Source organism: Dipodomys merriami, unplaced genomic scaffold (genome assembly GCF_024711535.1).
Source record: "Dipodomys merriami isolate MVZ:Mamm:240054 unplaced genomic scaffold, mDipMer1.0.p SCAF_144, whole genome shotgun sequence".
Taxonomy (NCBI): domain Eukaryota; kingdom Metazoa; phylum Chordata; class Mammalia; order Rodentia; family Heteromyidae; genus Dipodomys; species Dipodomys merriami.
In genome coordinates this window covers 1,959,329-1,983,319 of record NW_027202760.1, presented here as the reverse complement: position 1 = coordinate 1,983,319, position 23,991 = coordinate 1,959,329, and the positions used below count along the sequence as shown (strand labels likewise).

General features: G+C 47.3%; 1 pseudogene; it reads right to left on the bottom strand.

Annotated features, from left to right (window-relative positions):
- Nucleotides 1–18,575: 18,575 nt before the first annotated feature.
- LOC138826577 (death domain-associated protein 6-like) overlaps nt 18,576–23,991 on the bottom strand; it is a 38,796-nt pseudogene continuing 33,380 nt past the window's right edge.

Sequence of the window (23,991 nt, the reverse complement as noted above, 5' to 3'; positions counted from 1 at the left end):
GTGAGGGTGAGGTTTAGGGTTAGGTTAGGGTGAGGTTTAGGGTTAGGGTTAGGGTTAGGATTAAGGTGAGGTTAAGGTTTAGGGTTAGAGTTAGGGTTAAGGTGAGGCTGAGGGTGAGGGTTAGGGTTAGGGTTAGGATTAGGATTAGGGTGTTAGGGTGAGTGTGAGTGTTAGGGTTAGGGTTAGGTTTAGGCTTAGGGATACACTGAGGGTGAGGGTGAGGGTGAGGTTTAGGTTTAGGATGAGAGTTAGGGTTCAGGTTAAGTTTAGGGTTAGGTTGAGGGTTAGGGTTAGGTTTACGTTGAGTGTGAGGGTTAGAGTTAGGTTGAGGGTTAGGGTTAGGGTGAGGTTTAGGGTTAGGGTTAGGGTGAGGGTTAGGATGAGGATTAGGATTAGAGTTAGGGTGAGGGTTAGGATGAGGGTAAGGGTTAAACTAAGGGTGAGGGTTAGGGTTAGGGTCAGGTTTAGGGTTATGTTTAGGGTTAGGGTGATGGTTATGGTCAAGGTTAGGGTGAGGGTTAGGATTAGGATTAGGGTTAGGATTAGGGTTAGGGTGAGGGCCAGTGTCAGGGTGAGGGTTAGGGTTAGTGTTAGGGTGAGGTTTAGGGTTAGGGTTACGTTTAGGTTGAAGGTTAGGATGAGGGTTAGGTTTACTGTAAGGGTGAGGGTTAGGGTTAGGGTGAGGGTTAGGGTTAGGTTTAGGGTTAGGGTGAGGGTGAGGGGTAGGATTAGGGTTAGGGTTAGGGTTATTTTTAGGGTTACAGTTACGGTGAGGGTGAGGGTGAGGGTTAGGTTTAGGGTTAGGTTGAGGTTTTTTGTGTTAGTTTTAGGGTTAGAGTTAGGGTTAGGGTTAGGGTAGGGTTAGTGTTACTGTGAGGGTTAGTTTTTGGGTTAGGATATGGGTTACGGTGAGTGCTGTGGTTAGGGTGAGGGTTAGGATAAGGGTTAGGGTTATTGTTAGGGTTAGGTTTTGGGTTAAGGTAACGTTGAGAGTAAGGGTGAGCATTAGGGTTTAGGGTTAGGGTCAGGTTTAGGTTTTGGGTTAGGGTTAGAGTTAGGGTTAGGGTGAGGGTGAGGTTTAGAGTTAGAGTTAGGGTTAGGGTGAGAGTTAGGTTGAGGGTGAGGTTTAGTTTTAGGGTTTTGGGAAGGTTTAGTGTGAGGGTTAGGGATAGGGTTTGGGTAAGGTTGAGGTTTAGGTTTAGAGTTAGGTTAAGGGTGAGGCTGAGGTTGAGGGTTAGGGTTAGTGTTAGAGTTAGGTTTAGGGTGAGGGTTAGGATTAGGGCGAGGGTGAGGGTGAGGGTTAGGCTTAGGTTTAGGATTCAGATTAGGGTAAGGGTTAGGGTCAGTGTGATTGTTAGGGTTAGGGTTAGGCTTAGGCTTAGGGTTAAGCTGAGAGTGAGGGTGAGGGTGATGGTTAGGTTTAGGGTGAAAGTTAGGGTTAGGTTTAGGGTGAGAGTTAGGGTTCGATTATGGTTAGGGTTAGGGTGAGTGTTAGGGTTAGGATTAGGGTTAGAGTGAGGCCTAGGGTGAGGGTGATGGTTAGGGTTAGTGTTAGGGTAAGGTTTAGGTTTAGGGTTAGGATTTGTGTTAGGGTTAGGATGAGGGTTAGGGTTACTGTGAGGGTGAGGGTTAGGGTTTGGTTGAGGGTTAGGGTTAAGATTATGTTTAGGGTGAGGGTGAGTGTTAGGTTTAGGGTTAGGGTTAGGGTTAGCTTTAGGGTTAGGATTAGTGTTATTGTTAGGGTTAGGGTTAGAGTTATGGTGAGGGTGAGGGTGAGGTTGAGGGTGAGGTTTAGGGTTAGAGTGATTTTTAGGGCTGGGGTTAGGATTAGGGTTAGGATGAGGGGGCGGTTTAGGGTTAGATTTAGGGTTGGTTGTAGGGTTAGGTCGAGTGTTAATGTTAAGGTTAGTGTTAGGGTTAAGTTTAGGGTGAGGTTTCGGTTGAGGATGAGTGTGAGGGTTAGTGTGAGGTTTAGGGTTTAGGATGAGGTTTAGCGCTAGGGTAAGTGTTAGGATTAATGTTAGTGTTAGGCTTAAGTTGAGGGTTAGGGTGAGGGTGAGGTTTAGGGTTAGTGTTACGATTAGGATTAGGGTTAGGGTTAGGGTGAGGGATAGGATGAGGGTTAGGGTTAAGGATAGGCTTAGGCTTAGGTTTAGGCTGAGGGTGATGGTGAGGTTGAGGGTTAGGGTTAGGGTGACGTTAGGGTCAGGGTTAGGGTGAGAGTTAGAGCTCGGGTTATGTTTAGGGTTAGCGTGAGGGTTAGGGTAATGTTTACAGTGAGAGTGAGGGTTAGGGTTAGGTTGAGGGTTAGGGTTATGGTTAGTGTGAGGGTGAGGGTGAGAGTTAGGGTTAGGGTTAGTCTGAGGGTTAGGATGAGTATTAGGTTTAGGATTAGGTTTAGGGTAAGGGCTAGGTTGAAGGTGAGGTTTAGGGTTAAGGTTATGGGGAGGGTTAGGATGAGGGTTAGTGTTAGGATTAGGGTTAGGGTAATGGCTAGGGTGTGGGTGAGGTTTAGGGTTAGTTTAGGGTGAGGTTTAGGGTTAGGTTTAGGGTTAGGTTTAGGGTTAGGGTTAGGGTGAGGTTGAGGTTTAGGGTTAGAGTTAGGGTTAAGGTGAGGCTGAAGGTGAGGGTTAGGGTTAGGGTTAGGATTAGCATTAGGGTAAGGGTTAGGGTGAGTGTGAGTGTTAGGGTTAGGGTTACGGTTAGGCTTGGGGTTACACTGAGGGTGAGGGTGAGGGTTAGGGTTATGGTGAGAGTTAGGGTTCAGGTTAAGTTTAGGGTTAAGTTGAGGGTTAGGGTTAGGTTTACATTGAGTGTGAGGGTTAGACTTAGCTTGAGGGTTAGGGTTAGGGTTAGGCTTAGGGTGAGGTTTAGGTTTAGGGTTAGGGTGAGGGTTAGGATGAGGATTAGGGTTAGGATTAGGGTTAGGTTGAGGGCTAGGTTGAGGGTGAGGGTGTGGGTTAGTGTTAGGGTTAGGTTTAGGTTTATGGTTAGATATAGAGTGAGGGTTAGGGTGAGGGTAAGGGTTACGGTAAGGGTGAGGGTTAGTGTTAGGGTGAGGTTTAGGGTTAGGTTTAAGGTTAGGATGAGGGTGAGTGTTAGGATTAGGGTTAGGGTTAGGGTTATTGTTAGGGTTATGGTTATGGTGAGGGTGAGGGTGAGAATGAGGGTTAGGGTTACGTTGAGGTTTTTAATGTTAGCGTTAGGGTTAGAGTTAGGGTTAGGGTGAGGTTAGTGATAGGGTTAGTGTGAGGGTTAGTTTTGGGGATAGGTTATGTGTTACGGTGAGGGTTGTGGTTAGGGTGAGGGTTAGCATGAGGGTTAGGGTTACAGTAAGTGTGAGGGTTAGGTTAGGGTGAGGGTTTAGTTTCGGTTTAGGGTTAGGGTGACAGTGAGGGTTAGTTTTAGGTTTAGGGTTAGGGTTATTGTTAGGGTTACGGTTATGGTGAGGTTGAGGGTGAGGATTAGGGTTAGGGTTAGGTTGAGGTTTTTAGTGTTAGGGTTAAGGTTAGAGTTATGGTTAGGGTGAGGTTAGGGTTAGGGTTAGTGTGAGGGTTAGTGTTTGGGTTAGGGTATGGGTTACGGTGAGGGTTGTGGTTAGGGTGAGGGTTAGGATTAGGGTTATGGTTATTGTTAGGGTTAGGTTTAGGGTTACGGTTATAGTGAAGGTAAGGGTGAGGGTTAGCGTTTAGGGTTAAAGTGAGGTTTAGGGTTTGGGTAAGGGTTAGAGTTAGGGTTAGGGTGAGGGTGAGGTTTAGGGTTATAGTTAGGGTTAGGGTGATGGTTAGGTTGAGGGTTAGGATTACGGTTAGTGTTAGGGTTAGGGTTAGGGTTAGGGTGAGGGTGAGGGTTAGGTTGAGGGTAAGGGTTAGGTTTAGGGTTATGGGGAGTGTTAGGATGAGGGTTAGGGTTAGGATTAGGGTTAGGGTGAGGGCTAGGTTGAGGGTGAGGTTTATGGTTAGGGTTAGGGTGAGGTTTAGGTTTAGGGTTAGTGTTAGTGTTAGGGTTAGGGTTAGGTTTAGGCTGAGGGTGCGTGTGGGGTTGAGGATTAGGGTTAGGGTTAGGTTTAGCATTAGGGTTAGTTTTATTGTTAGGGTTAGAGTTAGTGTTACGGTGAGGTTGAGGTTGAGGGTTTGGGTTAGGGTTAGGGTGAGGTTTAGTGTAAGGGTTAGGGTTAGGTTTATGGTGAGGTTGAGCTTTAGGGTTAGATTTAGGGTGAGCGGGAGGGTTAGGGTGAGGTTTAGGTTTAGGGTTAGTGTTAGTTTTAGGGTGAGGGTGAGGGTTAGGTTGAGGTTTAGGGATATGGATAGGTTTAGGATTAGGGTTAGGGTGAGCATGAGTGTGAGGGTTAGGGTAAAGGTTAGGCTTAGGCTTAGGGATAGGCTGAGGGTGAGGGTGGGGTGAGGATTAGGGTTCGGGTGATGGTTAGGGTTGGGGTAGTGTTATTTTTAGGGTTAGCATTAGTGTTAGGGTGAGGGTGAGGGTGCGGGTGAGGTATAGGTTTATGGTTAGGGTGGGGTTTAGGGTTAGGGTTAGGGTTAGGATGAGGGTGAGGGTGAGGTTTAGGGTTAGATATAAGGTAGGGTGACGGTTAGGGTGAGGGTTAGGGTTAGGTTTAGTGTAAGGGTTAGGGTGAGGATGAGGGTTAGGGTTAGGGTTAGGTATAGGGTAAGGGTGTGGTTTAGGGTTAGGGTTAGTGTTTGGGTTAGAGTAACGGTGAGGGTTAGGGTGCAGAATGAGTGTGAGGGTTGTGGTTACTTTTAGGGTTATGCTTAGGGTTAGGCTTAGGTTTGGGCCAAGGGTGAGCTTGAGCTTTAGGGTTATTGTTTGGGTTAGGGTTAGGGTTATGGAGTGGGTTAGGATGAGGGTTAATGTTAGGATTAGGTTTAGGGTCATGGCTAGGGTGCGGGTGATGTTTAGGGTTAAGTTAAGGTGAGGTTTATGGTTAGGGTTAGGGTTAGGGTTAGGGTGAGTGTGAGGGTTATGGTTAGGGTTAGCGTTAGGCTTAGGGTTACATTGAGTGTGAGCGTGAGGGTGAGGATTAGGGTGGGAGTTAGGGTTCAGTATAAGTTTCGAGTTAGGGTGAGGGTTAGGGTTAGGTTTACGTTGAGTGTGAGGGTTAGAGTTAGGTTGAGGGTTAGAGGTAGGTTTACGGTTAGGGTGAGATTTAGGGTTAGGGTGAGGGTGAGTGTTCAGATGAGGGTTAGGGTTACATTAAGGGTGAGGGTTAGGGTTAGGGTGAGTGTTAGGTTTAGGGTGAGAGTGAGGGTTAGGATTAGGGTTAGGGTTAGGTTTTTTTTAGGGTTACTGTTATGTTGAAGTTGAGGGTGAGGGTTAGGGTTAGGGTTAGGTTGAGGTTTTTTGTGTTAGGCTTAGGGTTAGAGTTAAGAATAGGGTGAGGTTAGGGTTAGGGTTACTGTGAGGGTTAGTGTTTGGGTTAGGGTATGGGTTACGGTGAGGTTTTTGGTTAGGGTGAGGGTTAGGATTAGGGTTAGGGTTATTGTTAGGGTTAGGTTTTGGGTTAAGGTAACGTTGAGAGTAAGGGTGAGCGTTATTGTTTAGGATTAGGGTCAGGTTTCGGTTTTGGGTTAGGGTTAGAGTTAGGGTTAGGGTGAGCGTGAGGTTTAGAGTTAGGGTTAGGGTGAGGGTTATGTGGAGGGTTAGGGTTAGGGTTAGGGTTAGTGTTAGGGTTAGGGTGAAGTTTAGGGTGAGGGTTAGGATGAGGGTGAGGTTTAGGATTAGGGTTATGAGGAGGGTTAGGATGAGGGTTAGTGTTAGGATTAGGGTTAGAGTGACTGCTTGGTTGAGAGTGAGGTTTATTGTTAGGGTTAGGGTCAAGTTTAGGGTTAGGTTTAGAGTTAGGGTGAGGGTGAGGTTTAGGTTTAGAGTTAGGGTAAGGGTGGGGACGAGTTTGAGGGTTAGGGTTAGGGTTAGTGTTTGAGTTAAAGTTAGGGTGAGGGTTAGGATTAGGGTGAGTTTGAGCATGAAGGTTAGGCTTAGGCTTAGTGTTAGGATTCAGATTAGGGTAAGGGTTAGGTTGAGTGTGATGTTTAGGGTTAGAGTTAGGCTTAGGCTTAGGGTTAGACTGAGAGTGAGGGTGAGGGTGAGGGTTAGGGTTACGGTGAAGGTTAGGGTTAGTGTTAGGGTGAGAGTTAAAGTTTTATTATGTTTAGGGTTAGGATGAGGGTTAGGGTTTGGATTAGTGTTAGAGTGAGGGCCAGGGTGAGGTTGAGGGTTAGGGTTAGCGTTAGGGTAAGGTTTATCGTTAGGGTTAGGGTTTAGGTTAGGGTTAGGATAAGGGTTAGGGTTAAGGTGAGAGTGAGGTTTAGGGTTAGGTTGAGGGTTAGGGTTAAGATTATGGTTAGGTAGAGGGTGAGTGTTAGGATTAGGGTTAGGGTAAGTGTTAGGTTTAGGGTTAGGATTTGTGTTATTGTTAAGGTTAGGGTTAGAGTTATGGTGAGGGTGAGGGTGAGGGTGAGGTTTAGGGTTAGGGGGAGGTTTAGTGTTAAGTTTAGGATTAGGGTTAGTGTGAGGGGGAGGTTTAGGTTTACATTTAGGGTTAGTTGAAGGGTTAGGTCGAGCGTTAATGTTAGGGTTAGTGTTAGGGTTAATGTTAGGTTGAGGGTTAGGTTGAGGATTAGTGTGAGGGTTAGTGTGATTTTTAGGGTTTATGCTGAGGTTTAGGGTTAGGGTTAGGGTTAGGATTAATGTTAGGATTAGGCTTAAGTTGAGGGTTAGGTGAGGGTGAGGTTTAGGGTTAGGGTTAGCATTAGGATTAGGGTTAGGGTTAGGGTGAGCGATACGATGAGGGTTAGGCTTAGAGATTGAGTTAGGCTTAGTGTTAGGCTGAGGGTGAGGGTGAGGGTTAGGGTGAGGATTAGGTTCAGGGTTAGGTTGAGAGTTAGGTTTCGGGTTAAGTTTTGGGTTAGGGTTAGGGTTAGGGTAACGGTTATAGTGAGGGTGAGGGTTAGGGTTAGGTTGAGGTTTAGTGTTAGGTTTAGGGTTAGTGTGAGGGTGAGGGTGAGGGTTAGGGTTAGGGTTAGTGTTAGTGTGAGGGTTAGGATAAGGGTTAGGGTTAGGATTAGGGTTAGGGTGATGGCTAGGGTGAGGATGAGGTTTAGGGTTAGGGTTAGGGTGAGGTTTAGGGTTAGGTTTTGGGTTAGGGTAAGGCTTAGGGTGAGGGTTAGATTGATGATTAGGTTTAGGGTTAGGGTTTGTGTGAGGTATAGGGTGAGGATGAGGGTTAGGGTTAGGATGAGACTGAGGGTTAGAATTAGGTTTAGGGTGAAGGCTAGGGTCAGGGTGAGGGTTAGAGGTAGGTTTAGCATTAGGGTGAGGTTTAGGATTAGGGTGAGGGTTAGGGTTAGTGGGAGATTTAGTGTTAGGGTTAGGGTTAGTGTTAGGTTGAGGTTAAGTGTTAGGGTGAGGGTTAATGTTAGGGTGAGGGCTATGGTTAGGGTGAGGGTTAGTATTAGGGTTAGGGTTACTGTTATGGTTAGGGTTAGGGTTACCGCTAGTGTGAGGGTGAGGTTTAGGGTTAGGGTTAGGGTGAGGTTTAGTGTTAGGGTTAGGGTTAGAGTTAGGGTTAGGGTGAGGTTGAGGTTTAGGGTTAGAGTTAGGGTAAGGGTGAGGCTGAGGTTGAGGGTTAAGTTTAGGGTTAGTGTTAGAGTTAGGGTTTGGGTGAGGGTTGGGGTGAGGGTGAGAGTGAGTGTGAGGGTTAGGCTTAGGGTTAGGATTAGGTTTAGTGTAATGGTTCGGGTGAGTGTGAGGGTTAGGGTTAGTGTTACCCTTAGGCTTAGGGTTAGTCTGAGAGTGAGGGTGAGTGTGAGGGTTAGGGTTAAGGTGAGGGTTAGGTTTAGGGTTAGGTTGAGATTTAGGGTTCGGTTATGTTTATGGTTAGGGTGAGGTTTAGGGTTAGGATTAGGGTTAGGGTGAGAGCTAGGGTGATGGTGAGGATTAGAGTTAGTGTTAGGGTAAGGTTTAGGGTTAGGGTTAGGGTTTCGGTTAGGGTTAAGTTGAGGGTTAGGGTAATAGTGAGGCTGAGGGTTAGGGTTAGGTTTAGGATTTGGGTTAGGGTGAGGGTGAGTTTTAGGGTTAGGTTTAGGGTTAGGGGGAGGGTTAGGTCGAGGGTTAGTGTTAGGTTCAGTGTTAGGTTTAAGGTTTTGGTGAGGGTTAGGTTGAGGTTTAGGTTAGGCTTAGGCTTAGGGTTAGGCTGAGGGTGAGGTTGGTTGTGAGGATTAGGGTTAGGGTGATGGTTAGGATTAGGGTTAGGGTAAGGGTTAGGATGAGGAAAATGTTTAGGATTAGGTTTACGGTGAGGGCTATGGTGAGGTTGAGGGTTAGAGTAAGGGTTAGGCTTAGGCTTAGGTTTAGGTTGAGCGTGAGTGTGAGGGTTCGGGTTAGGATTAGGGTGAGGTTTAGTGTTAGGGTCACAGTTAGAGTTAGGGATAGGGTGAAAGTGAGGTTTAGGGTTAGAGTTAGGGTAAGGTTGAGGCTGAGGTTGAGGGTTAGGTTTAGGGTTAGTCTTAGAATTAGGGTTGGGGTGAGTGTTAGAGTGAAGGTGAGGGAGTGGGTGAGGTTTAGGCTTAGGTTTGGGATTAGTATTAGTGTAAGGGTTTGGGTGAGTGTGAGGGTTGCGTTAGGGTTAGGCTTAGGCTTAGGGTTAGGCTGAGAGTGAGGGTGAGGGTGAAGGTTAGTGTTAGGGTGAGAGTTAGGGTTAGGGTTAGGGTGAGAGTTAGGGTTCGGGTTAAGTTTAGGGTTACTGTGAGGGTTAGGGTAACGGTTACAGTGAGGGTGAGGGTTAGGGTTAGGTGGAGTGTTCGGGTTAGGTTTAGGGTTAGGGTGAGTGTGAGGATGAGTGTTATGGTTAGTGTTAGGGTGAGGGTTAGGATGAGGGTTAGGTTTAGCATTAGGTTTAGGGTGAGGGCTAGGGTGAGGGTGAGGTTTAGGGTTTGGGTTAGGTTGAGGTTTAGGGTTAGGTTTAGGGTTGGGGTTAGGATGAGGGTGAGGTTTAGGGTTAGAGGTAGGGTTAGGTTGAGGCTGAGGGTGAGGGTTAGTGTTAGGGTTAGTGTTAGAGTTAGTGTTACAGTGAGGGTTATTGTGAGGGTGAGGGTTACGCTTAGTGTTAGGATTAGGATTCGAGTAAGGATTAGGGTGAGTGTGAGGGTTAGGGTTAGGGGCAGGCTTAGGCTTAGGGTTATGCTGAGAAAGAGGTTGAGGGTGAGTTTTAGGGTTAGGGTGATGGTTAGGATTACGTTTAGGGTGAGGGTTAGGATGAGGTTTAGGGTTAGGGTGAGGGTTAGGGGGAGGATGTTGGTAAGGGTAAAGTTGAGGTTTAGGCTGAGGGTGAGGGTTAAGATAAGGGTGAGGGTTAGGGTTAGGTTTAGGGTTAGGTTTAGGGTTAGGGTGAGGGTTAGATTGAGGATTAGGGTTAGGGTTAGGGTTAGGGTTAGGTTTAGGGTGAGGATGAGGGTTAGGGTTACGGTGAGGGTGAGGGTTAGTGTTAGGTCAGTGTTACTGTAAGGTTTAAGGTGTGGGTAAGGGTTAGCCTTAGTGTTAGGATTAGGTTTAGGGTAAGGGTTAGGGTGAGTGTGAGGTTAGGTTTAGGTTTAGGCTTAGGATTTAGGTTAGGCTGAGGGTGAGGGTGAGTGTGAGTGTTAGTGTTAGGGTGAGAGTTTGGGGTAGGGTTAGGGTGAGAGTTAGGGTTCAGGTTATGTTTAAGGTTATGATGAGGGTTAGGGTTAGGGTTACGGTGAGCGTGAGGTTAGGGTTAGGTTGAGGGTTAGGGTTAGGCTTAAGATTAGGGTGAAGGTTAGGGTTAGGGTTAGGGTGGGGGTTAGGATGAGGATTAGGGTCAGAATTAGGGTTAGGGTGAGGGTTAGGGTGAGGGTGAGGGTTAGGCTTAGTGTTTGGGTGAGATTTAGGTTTAGGGTTAGGGTTAGGGTGAGGGTTAGGATAAGGGTTAGGTTTAGAGTGAGGGTGAGGGTTAGGGTGAGCGTTAGGGTTAGGATTAGGGTTAAGGTGATGGAGAGTTTAGGATTAGATTTAGGGTTGGGGAGGGTTAGGTCAAGGGTTAGGGTTAGGATTAGTGTTAGGCTTAAGGTTATGGTGAGGGTTAGGTTGATGTTTAGCGTTAGGGTTAAGGTTAGGATTAGGATTAGATTTATGGTGATGGTATGTGAGAATTAGGGTTTCAGGTTAGAGTTAGGGTTAGGGTTATGCTGAGTGTGAGGTTGGGGGTGAGGCTTAGGGTTAGGTGATGGTTAGGGTTAGGGTTAGGGAAGGGTTAGTATGAGGGATCGGGTTAGGATTAGGGTTAGGGTGAGGGCTAGGGTGAGGATGAGGGTTAGAATGAGCGTTAGGCTTAGGCTTAGGGTTAGGCTGAGCATGAGGTTGACGGTGAGGGTTAGGGTTAGGGTGATGGTTAGGTTTAAGTTTAAGTTGAGGGTTAGGATGAGGTTTAAGGTTAGGGTGACGGTTAGGGTGAGGATGATGGTACGGGTAAAGGTGAGTTTTAGGCTGAGGTTGAGAGTTAAGAAAATGGTGAGAGTGAGGGTTAGAATTAGGGTTAGGGTGAGGGCTAGGGTGAGGGTGAGGGTTAGAGTTAAGGTTAGGGTTATTGTTAAGGTTAGGTTACGGTTACTGTGATGGTGAGGGATAGGGTTAGGGTTAGGGTGAGTTTTAGTGTTAGGGTTAGTGTTAGAGTTAGGGTAAAGTTGAGGGTTACGTTTAGGGTTAGTGCTAGAGTTAGGGTTACGGTGAGGGTTAGGGTGAGGGTGAGCTTTAGAATAAGGGTTAGGATTAGGATTAGTGTAAGGGTTCGGATGAGTGTGAAGGTTAGGGTTAGGGTTAGGCTTAGGCTTAGGGTTAGGCTGAGGGTGAGGATGAGGGTGAGGGTTAGGGTTAGGGTGACGGTTAGGGTTAGGGTTAGGGTGAGATTTAAGTTTCGGTTAAGTATGGTGTTAGGGTGAGGGTGAGGGTTAGGATTAGGGTGAGGGTGAGGGCTAGGGTGAGTGTGAGGTTTAGTGTTAGGGTTAGGGTGAGGTTTAGGGTTAGGGATAGGGTTACGTTTAGGATGAGGCTGAGATTTAGTGTTAGAGTTAGGGTTAGGGTGAGGCTGAGGATGAGGGTTAGGTTTAGGGATAATCTTAGAGTTAGGGTTATGGTGAGGGTTAGGGTGAGGGTGAGGGTAAGGCTTAGTGTTAGGATTAGATATAGGGAACGGGTTAGGTTGAGTGTGAGGGTTAGAGTTAGGTTTAGGGTTAGGCTTAGGTTTAGGCTTACTGTGAGGGTGAGGGTGATCGTTAGGGTTAGGGTGAGAGGGGTAGGGTTAGGGTGAGATTTAGGGTTCGGGTAAGTTTAGGGTTAGGGTGATGGTTAGGGTTAGGGTTACAGTGTGGGTTAGGGTTAGGGTTAGGGTGAGGGTTAGTATGAGGATTAGGGTTAGTATTAGGGTTACGGTGAGGGCTAGTGTGAGGGTGAGAGTTAGGGTTAGGGTTAGGGTGAGGGTTAGGGTTATGGTTAGGGTGAGGTTTAGGATGAGGGTTAGGGTTACGGTGAGGGTGAGAATTAGGGTTAGGGTGAGGGTTAGGTTTAGGTTTAGGGTTAAAGTGAGGGTGAGGGTTATTGTTAGGGTTAGGGCTAGGGTTATGGTTATGGTGAGGGTGAGGGTTAGGGTTAAGTTTAGGGTGATGTTTAGTGTTAGGGTTGGGGTTAGAGTTAGGCTTAGGGTGAGTGTGAGGTTTAGGTTTAGAGTTAGGGTAAGGGTGAGGCTGAGGTTGAGGGTTGGGTTTAGGTTTAGTGTTAGAATTAGGGTTAGGGTGAGGATTAGGGTGAGGGTGAGGGTGAGGGTGAGGGTTAGGCTTAGGGTTAGGATTAGGATTAGGGTAAGGGTTAGGGTGAGTCTTAGGGTTAGGGTTAGGGTTAGGCTTAGGCTTAGGGTTAGGCTGAGAATGAGGGTGAGTTTGAGGTTAAGGGTTAAGTTGAGGGTTATGGTTAGGGTTAGGGTGAGAGTTAGGGTTCGTTTAAGTTTAGGGTTACAGTAAGGGTTTGGGTTAGAATTAGAGTTAGGGTGAGGGCTATGGTGAGGGTGAGGGTTAGGGTTAGTTTTACGTAAGGTTTAGGGTTAGGGTTAGGGTTTGGGTTAGGGTTAGGTTGAGGGTTATGTTTAAGATTATGGTTAGGGTGAGGGTGAGTGTTAGAATTAGGGTTAGGGTTAGGGTTACGTTTAGGGTTAGGATTAGTGTTATTAGGGTTAGGGTTAGAGTTATGGTGAGGGTGAGGGTGAGTGTGAGGGTGTGGGTTAGGGTTAGGGTTAGGATTAGGTTTAGGGTTAGGGTTAGGATTAGTGTTAGTGTGAGCGTGAGGTTTAGGGTTAGATTTAGGGTTAGTTGGAGGGTTAGGTCAAGCGTTAATGTTAGGTTTAGTGTTAGGGTTAAGGTTAAGATGAGGTTTAGGTTGATGTTCAGGATTAGGGTTAGGATTAGGGTTAGGATTAGGGTGAGGGTGAGGGTGAGTGTGAGGCTTAGGTTTAGGGTTAGGCTTAGGCTTAGGGTTAGGGTGAGGGTGAGGGTGGAGGTGAGGATTAGGGTTAGGTTGATGGTTAGGGTTAGGGTTAGGGTGAGGTTTAGGATGGGGATTAGCGTTAGGATTAGGTTTAGGGTGAGGGCTAGGGTGAGTGTGTGGATTAGAGTAAGGGTTAGGCTAGGCTTAGGGTTAGGCTGAGCATGAGGTTGAGGGTGAGGTTTAGGGTTAGGGATAGGGTGAGTTTTAGTGTTAGGGTTATGGTTAGGGATAGGATTAGGGTGAGGGTGAGGTTTAGGAGTAGGTTTAGGGTCAGGGTGAGGGGTAGGGTTAGGGTGAGTGTTAGGGTAGGGTTGAGTGTCAGGGTAAAGGTGAGGGTTATGCTGAGGGTGAGGGTTATGGTAAGGGTGAGAGTTAGGTTTAGGGTGAGGGTTAGGGTTAGGGTTAGGGTGAGAGTGAGGGTTAGATTGAGGATTAGTGTTAGGGTTAGTGTGAGTTTTAGGGTGAGGATGAGGGTTAGGGTTGGGGTGATTGCTAGGCTGAGGGTGAGGTTGAGGGTTAGATTGAGGATTTGTGTTAGGGTTAGTGTGAGTTTTAGGGTGAGGATGAGGTTTAGGGTTAGGGTTTGGGTTAAGTTTAGGGTTAGGGTTAGGTTTAGGGTTAGGGTTACGGTGAGGGTTAGGGTTACTGTTAGGTTTAGGGTTTGGCTTTGGTTTAGGCTGAGGGTGAGGGTGGGGGTGAGGATTAGGGTTAGTGTTAGGGTTAGGGTTATTGTTAGTGTTATGGTTAGGGTTAAGTTTCGGTGTGGGTGAGACTGAGAGTGAGGTTTATGGTTAGGGTTAGGGTTAGATTTAGTGTTATTGTTAGGTTTAGAGTTAGAGTTACTTTGAGGTTTTGGGTGATGGTGAGGGTTAGGGTTAGGGTGAGGTTTAGGGTTAGGGTTAGGATTAGGGTGAGGGTGAGGTTTAGGGTGAGAGTTAGGGTTAGGGGGACAGTTAGGATGAGGTTCAGGGTTAGGGTTAGGGTTAGGTTTAGGGTGAGGGGGAGGTTTAGTTTGAGGTTTAGGGATAGGGTTAGCTTTAGGATTAGGGTTAGGGAGAGGTTGAGTGTGAGGGTTATGGTGAGGGTTAGGTTTAGGCTTAGGGTTAGGCTGAGGGTGAGGGAGATTTTGAGGGTTAGGGTTAGGGCTAGATTTAGGGTTATGGGGAGGGTTTGGGTGAGTGTTAGGGTTAGGATTAGGGTTAGGGTGAGGGCTAGGGTGAGGGTGAGTTTTAGGGTTAAGGTTAGGGTGAGGTTTAGCGTTAGGTTTAGGGTTAGAGTTTTAGGGTTAGGGTTAGGGTGAGGTTTAGCGTTAGGTTTAGGGTTAGGGTTAGGTTGAGGTTGAGGTTTAGGGTTAGAGTTAGGGTTAGAGTGAAGCTGAGGGTGAGGGTTAGGGTTAGGGTTAGTTTTAGAGTTAGGGTTAGTGTGAGAGTTAGGGTGTGGGTGAGGGTTAGGCTTAGTGAAATTATTAGGATTAGGGTAAGGTTTAGCGTGTGTGTGAGGGTTAGGTTTAGGATGAGGTTTAGGTTCAGGGTTAGGGTTAGAGTTAGGTTTATTGTGAAGGTGAGGTTAAGGGTTAGAGTTAGGTTTAAGGTTAGGGTTAGGGTGAAGGTGAGGGTTCGTGTTAGGGTTAGGCTTAGCTTTAGGCTTAGAAGTAGGCTTTGGCTGAGCATGAGGGTGAGGGTTATGGTTAGGGTTAGGGTGAGGGTTAGGGTTAGGGTTATTGTGAAGGTTATGATGAGGTTTAGGGTTAGAATTAGGGTTAGGGTGAGGGGTAGGTTGAGGCTGAATGTGAGTGTTGGGGTTAGGGATAGGTTTAGGTTTATGATTAGGGTTAGGGTGAGGGTGAGTGTGAGGTTTAGGGTTAGGGTTAGGGTTTGGCTTAGGGTTAGGGTGAGGGTTAGGGTTAGGGTATGGGTTAGGGTGAGGGTGAGGCTGAGGATTAGGGTTAGGTTTAGTGTTAGGGTTAGGGTTAGGGTTAGAGTTACAGTGAGGGCTATGATTAGGGTAAGGTTAAGGTTAGGGTTAGGTTTAGGGTTAGGGTTAGGGTTAGGGTTAGAGTTACAATGAGGGTTATGATTATGGTTATGGTTAGTTTTAGGTTTAGGGTTAGGGTGGGGGTTAGGGTTAGGGTTTGGTTTAAGTTGAGGGTGAGGCTGAGGATTAGGGTTAGGTTTAGGGTTAGGGTTTGGGTTAGGTTTAGGGTTAGGGTTAGGTTTAGGGTTAGGGTTAGGGTGAGGGTTAGGTTTAGGATTAGGGGTAGGGAGAGGGTGAGTGTGAGGGTTAAGTTTAGGGTTAGGTTTAGGATTAGGTTTAGGGTGAGGGTTAGGGTTAGGTTTTGGGGTAGGATGAGGGTGAGGCTGAGGATTAGGGTTAGGTTTATTGTTAGTGTTAGGGTTAGGGTTAGAGTTACAGTGACGGCTATGGTTAGGGTTAGGGTTAGGGTTAGGTTTAGGTTTAGGGTTAGGGTTAGGGTTAGAGTTACAATGAGGGTTATGATTATGGTTATGGTTAGGTTTAGGTTTAGGGTTAGGTGGGGGTTAGGGTTAGGGTTTGGTTTAAGTTGAGGGTGTGGCTGAGGATTAGGGTTAGGTTTAGGTTTAGGGTTTTGGTTAGGTTTAGGGTTAGGGTTAGGGTGAGGGTTAGGTTTAGGATTAGGGGTAGGGAGAGGGTGAGTGTGAGGGTTAGGTTTAGGGTTAGGTTTAGGATTAGGGTTAGGGTGAGGGTGAATGTGGGGGTGAGCATTAGGGTTAGGGTGATGGTTGGGGTTAGGGTTAGTGTTATTGTTAGGGTTAGGGTTAGAGTTATGGTGAGGGTGAGGGTGCGGGTGAGGTTTAAATTTAGGGTTAGTATGGGGTTTAGTGTTAGGGTTAGGGTTAGGATGAGGGTGAGGTTTAGGGTTAGATATATGGTTAGGGGGAGGGTAGGGGGAGGGTGAATGTGAGGGTTAGGGTTAGGGTTACGGTTAGGCTTAGGGTTAGGCTGAGGGTTAGGGTTAGTGTGAGGGTTAGGGTTAGGGTTAGGGTGAGAGTTAGGATTCGGGTTAAGTTTATGGTTAGGGTGAGGGATAGGGTTAGGGTTAGGGGGAGGGTGAGAGTTAGGCTTAGGGTTAGGGTTAGGGTTAGGATTAGGGTTATTGTTAGTGTTATGGTTATGGTTAAGTTTGTTGTGAGGGTGAGGATGATGGTGAGGTTTATGGTTTTAGAGTTAGAGTTACTTTGAGGTTGAGGGTGAGGGTGAGGTTTAGGGTTAGAGTTAGGTTTAGGGGGACAGTTAGGGTATGGTTAAGGGTTAGGGTTAGTGTTAGGTTTAGGGTGAGGGTGTGGTTTAGGTTGAGATTTAGGGATAGAGTTAGGTTTAGGATTAGGTTTACTGTTAGGGTGAATGTGAGGGTTAGGGCGAAGGTTAGTGTTAGGCTGAGGGTGAGATTGATGGTGAGGGTTAGGTTTAGGGTGAGGGCTAGGGTTAGGGTTATGTGGAGGGTTTGGATGAGCTTTAAGGTTAGGATTAGGGTTAGGGTGAGGGCTAGGATGAGGGTGAGGTCTAGGGTTAGGTTTAGGGTGAGGGTTAGGATGAGGGTTAGGGTTAGGATTAGGGTTAGGATTAGGGCTAGTGTGAGGGTTAGGGTGAGGGTTAGGGTTAGGGTTAGCGTGAGGGTTAGTGTGAGGCTTAGGGTGAGGATTAGGCTTAGGGTTAGGGTGAGGGTTAAGTTTAGGGATTGTGCTAGGGTGAGTGTGAGGATGAGGATTAGGGTTAGGTTTAGGGTTAGGGTTATGTTTAGGTTTAAGTTTAGGTTTAGGGTTAGGGTTAGGGTGAGAGTGAGTGTAAGGGTTAGGTTGAGGATTAAGCTTAGGCTTATAGTTAGGCTGAGGGTGAGGGTGGGGGTGAGGATTAGGGGTAGGGTGATTGTTCTGGTTAGGGTTAGTGTTATTGTTATGGTTAGGTTTAGAGTTACAGTGAGGGTGCAGGTGCGGGTGAGGGTTAGTGTTAGGGTGAGGTTTAGGTTTGGGTTAGGGTTAGAGTTAGGTTTAGGGTGAGGGTGAGGTTCAGGGTTAGAATTACGGTTCGGGTGAGGGTTAGGTTGAGGTTTAGGGTTAGTGTTAGTGTTAAGGTTAGGTTTACGGTGAGAGTTAGGGGGAGGGTTAGGGTTAGGATTAGAGTTAGGGTGAGGGTGAGTGTGTGTGTTAGGGTTAGGTTTAGGGTTAGGCTTAGGTTTAGGCTGAGGGTGAGGTTGAGGGTGAGGGTTAGGATTAGGTTGAGGGTTAGGGTTTGGGTTAAGTTTAGGGTTAGGGTGAGGGTTACGGTAAGGGTTATGTTGAGGGTGAGGGTTAGGATTAGGTTGACATTTAGGATTAGGTTTAGGGTGAGGGTGAGGATGAGTGTTAGGCTTATGGTGAGGGTTAGGATGAGGGTTAGTTTTAGGATTAGGGTTAGGGTGAGGGTTATAGTGAGGGTGAGGTTTAGGGTTAGGGTTAGGGTTAGGGTTAGGATGAGTGTGAGGTTTAGGGTTAGAGTTAGGGTTAGGGTGAGGCTGAGGATGAGGGTTAGGTTTAGGGTTAGTGTTAGATTAAGGGTTAGGGTGAGGGTGAGGGTTAGACTAAGGGTTAGGATTAGGATTAGGGTAAGTGTTAGGGTGAGTCTGAGGGTTAGGGTTAGGCTTAGGTTTAGGCCGAGGGTGAGGGTGAGTGTGAAGGTTAGGGTTAGGTTGAGGTTTAGGGTTAGGGTTAGGGTGAGATTTAGGGTTCAGCTTAAGTTTAGGGTTAGGGTGAGGGTTACGGTTAGTCTTACAGTGAGCATGAGAGTTAGGGTTAGTTTGAGGGTTAGGATTAGGGTTAGGTTTATTGTGACTGTTAGGGTTAGAGTTAGGGTGAGTGTTAGGATGAAGATTAGGGTTAGGATTAGTGTTAGGGTGAGGATTAGGATTAGGGTTAGGGTTAGGGTGAGGGTTAGGATGAGGGTTAGGTTAATGGTGACATGAGGGTTAGGGTTAGGATTTAGGTTAGGGTTAGAATTAGTGTTAGGGTGAGGGTGAGTGTTAGGATTAAGGTTAGGGTTAGGGTTAGGTTTAGGTTTAGGGTTAGGATTAGTGTTAATTTTAGTGTTAGAATTACAGTTAGGGTGAGGCTGAGGGTGAGGTTGAGGGTTAGGTTTGGGGTGACGTTTATGGTTATGGTTAGGATTATGGTTATGTTGAGGGTGAGGTTTAGGTTTAGATTTAGGGTTAGGGTGCGGGTTATGTGGAGGGTTAGGATTAGGGTTAGTGTGAGGGTTATGGTTAGGGTGAGGGTTAGGTTGAGTTTTAGGGTTAGGGTTAGGTTTAGGGTTTGGATTTGGGTTAGGGTGAGGGTGAGTGTGAGGGTTACGGTTAGGTTTAGGCTGAGGCTGAGGGTGAGGGTGGGGTGAAGGATTAGGTTTAGGGTGATGGTTAGGATTAGGGTTAGTGTTGGATAGGGTGAGGGTGAGGATTAGGGAAAGGCTTAGGATTAGGCTTAGGGTTAGACTGAGTGTGAGGTTTAGTGTGAGGGTTAGGATTAGGGTGATGTTTAGGTTTACGGTTACGGTGAGGGTTAGGATGAGTTTTAGGGTTACAGTAAGTGTTAGGGTGAGGATGACAGTAAGGGTTAAGGTGAGGTTGAGACTGAGGGTGAGGGTTAAGATAAGGGTGAGGGTTAGTGTTAGGATTCGGGTGGGGTTTAGGGTTAGGGTTAAGGATAGGGTTAGGTGGAGGGGGAAGTTTAGGGTTAGATACAGGGTTAGGCGGAGGGTTAGTGGGAGGGTTAGGGTTTGTGTTAGGGTTAGGGTGAGGGTGAGGGTTAGTGTTAGGGTTAGGGTTAGGGTGAGGTTTAGGGTTAGGGTTAGGGTTTGGTTTAGAGTTATGGTGAGGGTGAGGGTGCGGTTGAGTGTGAGGGTTAATGTTAGGTTTCAGGTAAGGCTTGTGGTTAGGCTTAGTGTTAGGCTGAGTGTTAGGGTGGGTTTGAGGGTTAGGGTTAGGTTGAGGTTTTTTTTTTTTCCCTTCCTCAAATTTATTTGCTTTCCACCATCCTCCAAATGCTATCCAAATCATTCTGGAAGGCAGGGAGAGTGGGAGGGAACTAATCAGAGTCTGAGAGCACGATGATTTCTTCTGGATCACACTGTGTGGCCACACTCATCTTATAAGAACTGGGTTGAAGAGCTTGTGATTGGGGAACTTGGGACATCTGGGCTGGAAAAGGGCTGCAGAGGGAGCTGGTCACCAGGCCATGGCTAGGAGAGTCCACCCTTGTAGAAGAATCAGCAACTGGAACCATAGAAGCCAAGGGGGAAGGTGGACTAGGCAGGGTACATACTGTCTTCTTCCCATTCTTCTCCTGTAATGCCTTTTGCTCTTCCACAAAGCTGTTTCTTAATGGTCCTATTCCTGTTGGCTTCTCCTTGCGAGATTTCTTGCAGGGAGGACTGGAATCTCCCCTAGCATGAGGAGAGACACCTCCATTGAAGGATGTGGAGGAGACCATGGCTGCCCCATTCTCCAAAACAGTACTGAGGACATCCTCTGATTGCTTTCTAGAAGAGGAAATATCCTTTTCCACAGGGGAGGGGGTGGTATCCACTGGTAAAGCTTCAATTTCTAACTCAAAGAGCTGAGACTTAGGACTCTCTTCCTCTAGGGGAAGCTTTTCATACTGTTCTCCACTGCTTTCAGCATCTATGCTGGAAGGATTCAGGGGTTCTTCCAACAGTGAAGCAGGTGACGCTGCTAGTTCTTTATTTTGCAGTTCTTCTGAAGACCTGTTGTTCTCTTTGCTGGGTTCCACGTTTTCAGTGGAGGTCTGTGATGGTGACATTGGGCTTTTGTCTCTACTATTACCTCCTCTTTCCTCCTCCTCCTCTTCTTCTTCCTCCTCTTCTTCTTCTTCCTCTTCCTCCTCCTCTTCATCTTCCTGACATTCCTGTATCTGTTCTAGATCATCCTCTTCTTCGGAATCTGTGGCTTCTTCCTCTTCCTCTTCTTCTTCCTCATCACTTTCTTCATCTTCCTCATCATCAGTGTCAGCCTTGGAGGTAGGAGGGCATTCTTGGGATGCCATTCCACTAGGGCCCTCACCAGAATCCAAGGAGGCTTTGGGGGAGTCTGGAGATTGGGAGGAAGTGCCTTGGGAAAGCCGAGCTCTTCGCTTCTGTCTCTCCCCCTCCTCACTTTTGTCTTGCATCACTGCATATTTGGAGATGACTTCATCCAGTCGGTTCATTGCTAAGTTTCGGTTTTCTCGAAGGCGCCTGGCCAAAGCAGGATCTGAAAGTGCTGGGTCAATACCTGGCCTATAGTCATCTGTGAGGTGACAACCAAAGTTGTAGATGAGATCAAGGTGGCGGCGCTCTTGTAACCCAACACCAACATCCCGGAAGGCATCCTGAGCCAAGAGCTGAAGCTGCTGTCAAGGAAGGCCAAGGCTGTGCCGAGCAGCTGCCTTCTCTACTGCTCGAAGCACATCTCTATAGTCAGGGAAAGTATCCAGCCCTGGCTTGTTGATGAGCCGTTCGATGCGCCTATTAACCTCTGGATAGCGGGTACCCCGGTAGGGTATTCGCTGCACAATGACACGGCCAGTCAGAGAAGAGCAGTCTTTCAGCTCACACAGGCGGCCAAAGAGGCGGATAAGCTTCCGCTTCAATCTGGCCTCTTGCAGGTATGTGGAATCTGGATCATCCAATTCTGACAGATCCAACTCCTTTTCCTGTAGCCGCTTGATCTCTGCCACATAGAGTGCCAGCAACTGCTCCAAGCGCTGGATCTGCCGTCGGGAACCACGGGACCTTGGGGCCTCAGAGGCAGAGGCTTCAGCATGTGTGAGGTTTGAGGAGTCTGTGGGAGGGTTATTCTCAAAGGGCTCACTGGAAGTGGTAGCAGGAGGGGCCAGATTCAGCTTCTTCTTGGCAGAATGGGCCTTAAGAACAGTGCAGAGTTCATTGATATACACATACAAATTAGCTGGCCGACTCCTGGCCCGGGAGAGGACCCGGGAGAGGATGTTGCAGAACTCTGCTGAGGGTTATAGGGAGGGTTAGGATGAGGGTTAGGGTTAGGATTAGGGTTAGGGTGAGGGCTAGCGTGAAGGTAAGTTTTAGGGTTAGGGTCAGGTTTAGGATTAGGGTTAGGCTAAGGGTTATGGTGAGGGTGAGGTTTAGGGTTTGAGTTAGGGTTAAGGTGAGGCTGAGGGTGAGGTTTAGGGTTAGGCTTAGTGTTAGGGTTAGGGTTAGGGTTAGGGTGAGGGTTAAGGTGAGATTGAGGGTTAAGGTTAGTGTTAGGGTTAGGCTTAGGATTAGGCTGAGTGTGAGGTTGAAGCTGAGTGTTAGGGTTAGGGTGAGGGTTAGGGTTAGGGTTATGGGGAGGGTTAGGATCAGGGTTAGGGTTAGGATTAGGGCTAGGGTGAGGGTGTGGTTTAGGGTTAGGTTTAGGTTGAGGTTTAGTGTTAGGGATAGAGTGAGGGTTAGGATGAGTGTTAGGTTTAGGATTAGGGTTAGCCTGAGGTCTAGGGTGAGGTTCATGGTTAGGGTAAGCGTTAGGCTTTGGCTTAGGTTTAGGCTGAGCATGTGGTTGAGGGTGAGGATTAGCTTTAGGGTTGGGTTGAGGTTTAGTGTTAGGGTTAGGGATAGAGTTCGGGTTAGGGTGAGGGTGAGGTTTAGGAGTAGAGTTAGGGTTACGATGAGGGATAGGTTTAGGGTGAAGGTTAGTGTGGGGGTCACGGTAAGGGTAAATGTGAAGTTTAGGCTGAGGGTGAGGGTTACGGTAAGGGTGAGGGTTAGGTTTAGGGTGAGGGTTAGGGTTAGGTTTAGGGTGAGGTTTAGGGTTAAGGTGATGGTTAGGGTTAGTGTTAGTGTGAGGTTTAGGGTTAGGGTTAGGGTTAGTATTAATGTTAGGGTTAGGCTTAAGGTGAGGCTTAGGGTGAGGGTGAGAGTCAGGGTTAGGGTTTGATTGGGATTTGGGTTAGGATGAATGTGAGGGTTAGGGTTAGGGATAGGGATAGGCTTAGGTTTAGGCTGAGGGCGAGGGTGAGTGTGAGGATTAGAGTTAGGGTGAGGGATAGGGTTAGGGTGAGAGTTAGGGTTTGGGTTAAGTTTAGTGTTAGGGTGAGTGTTAGAGTAGGGGTTACAGTGAGGGTGAGGGTTAGGTATAGGCTTAGGTTTAGGCTGAGGGTGAGGGTGAGTGTGAGGATTAGTGTTAGGGTGAGGGATAGGGTTAGGGTGAGAGTTAGGGTTTGGGTTAAGTTTAGGGTTAGGGTGAGTGTTAGAGTAGGGGTTACAGTGAGGGTGAGGGTTAGGTTTAGGTTGAGGTTTAGGGTTAGGGTTAGGGTTAGGGTGAGGGTGAGGGTTAGGTTTGGGGTTATTTTTAGGATGAGGTTTAGGTGAGTGTTAAGGTTAGGATTAGGGTTAGGGTGAGGGCTAGCTTGAGGGTGAGTTTTAGAGTTAAGGTTAGGGTGAGGTTTAGGGTTAGGATTAGGGTTAGGGTTAGGGTGAGGGTGAGGTTTAGGGTTAGAGGTAGGGTTAGGGTGAGGCTGAGAGTGAGGGTTGGGTTAGGGTTAGGGTTAGGTTGACGGTGAGTGTTAGGATTAGGGTTAGGATTAGGGTTAGGTTTAGGGTTAGGATTACTGTTATTGTTAGGGTTAGAATTAAGGTGAGTTTGAGGGTGAGGGTGAGGGTGAGGGGTAGGTTTATTGTTAGGGTGAGTTTTAGGGTTAGGGTTAGTGTTAGGGTGAGGGTTAAGATGAGGGTTAGGGTTACGGTAAGTGTGAGGGTTAGGGTTAGAGTGAGGGTTAGGGTAAGGATTAGGGTTAATGTGAGGTTGAGGTTTAGGATTAGGGTTAGTGTTAGGGTTATTGTTAGGGTTAGGGTTACGGTTTCAATGAGGTTGAGGGTTAGAGTTAGAGTTAGGGTGAGGTTTTTAGTGTTAGGGTTAGGGTTAGAGACAGGGTTAGGGTGAGTGTGAGGTTTAGGGGTAGAGTTAGGGTTAGGGTGAAGGTTAAGGTGAGGGTTAGGGTTAGGGTGAGGGTTAAGGTGAGCGTGACGGTAAGGGTAAAGTTGAGGGTTAGGCCTAGGGTGAGGGTTACAGTAGGGTGAGGGTTAGGTTTACGGTGATGGTTAGGGTTAGGTTGAGGGTGAGGGTGACGGTTAGATTGAGGATTTGTGTTAGGGTTTGTGTGAGTTTGAGGGTGAGGATGAGGGTTAGGCTTAGGGTGAGGGCTAGGGTGAGGGTGAGGATTAGGTTTAGTGTTAGGGTGAGTTTAGGGTTAGGGTGAGGGTTATGGTTAGGGTTATTGCTAGGTTTAGGTGTAGGTTTAGTGTTAGGGTTAGGGTTTGGGTTAGGGTAGGGTTAGGGTAAGGGTTTTTGTTAGGGTTATTATTAGGGTTAGGGTTAGGATGAGGTTTAAGTTTAGGTTTCGCTTTAGAGTTAGGGTTAGTGTGAGGGTGAGGTTTAGGGTTAGAGTTAGGGTGAGTGTTAGGGTTAGAGTTAGGGTGAGCGTTAGGGTTAGGGTTAGGCTTAGGCTTTGGCTTAGACTTAGGCCCAGCATGTGTGTGAGTGTTAGGGTTAGGGTTAGGGTGAGGGTTAAGGTTAGGGTTAGGTTGAGGATTAGGATGAGGTTTAGGTTTAGGATTAGGGTTAGGCTGAGGGCTAGGGTGAGGTTTAGGGTGAGGGTTAGGCTTAGGGATAGGTTTAGGTTTAGGATTAGGTTTAGGGTGAGGGTGAATGTGAGGGTTAGAATTAGGGTTAGGTTTAGGCTTACAGTTAGGGTGAAGGTTAGGGTTAGGGTTTTGTTAGGGTGAGGGTGAGGCTGAGGATTAGGGTTAGGTTGAGGGTTAGGTTTAGGTTTAGGGTTAGTGTTAGTGTTAGGGTTAGGGTTACAGTGATGGTTAGGGTTAGGGTTAGGGTTATTGTTAAGGTTAGGGTTAGGGTTACAGTTACAATGAGGGTGAGGGTGAGGATTAGCATTAGCATTATGGTTAGGTTTAGTGTTAGGGTTAGGTTTAGAGTTAGGGTTAGGGTGAGGGTGAGGTTTAGGGGTAGAGTCAGGGTTAGGGTGAGTGTTAGTTTGAGGGTTAGAGTTAGGGTGAGGGTTAGGGAGGGAGTGACGGTACGGGTAAACGTGAGGGTTAGGCTGAGGGTGTGGGTTATTTTAAGAGTGAGGGTTAGTGTTAGCGTGAGAGTTAGGGTTGGGGGTAGTGTGAGGGTGAGGGTTAGATTGAGGATTATTGTTAGGGTTAATGTGAGGTTTAGGGTGAGGATGGGTGTTAGGGTTAGGGTGAGGGCTAGGGTGAGGGTGAGGGCTAGGGTTAGGTTTAGGGTGAGGTTTAGAGTTAGGGTGATTGTTAGATTTAGTATGAGGGTTAGTGTTAGGGTTAGGGTGAGTGTTCGGTTGAGGGTAAATGTTAGGGTGAGGCTTAAGGTAAGAG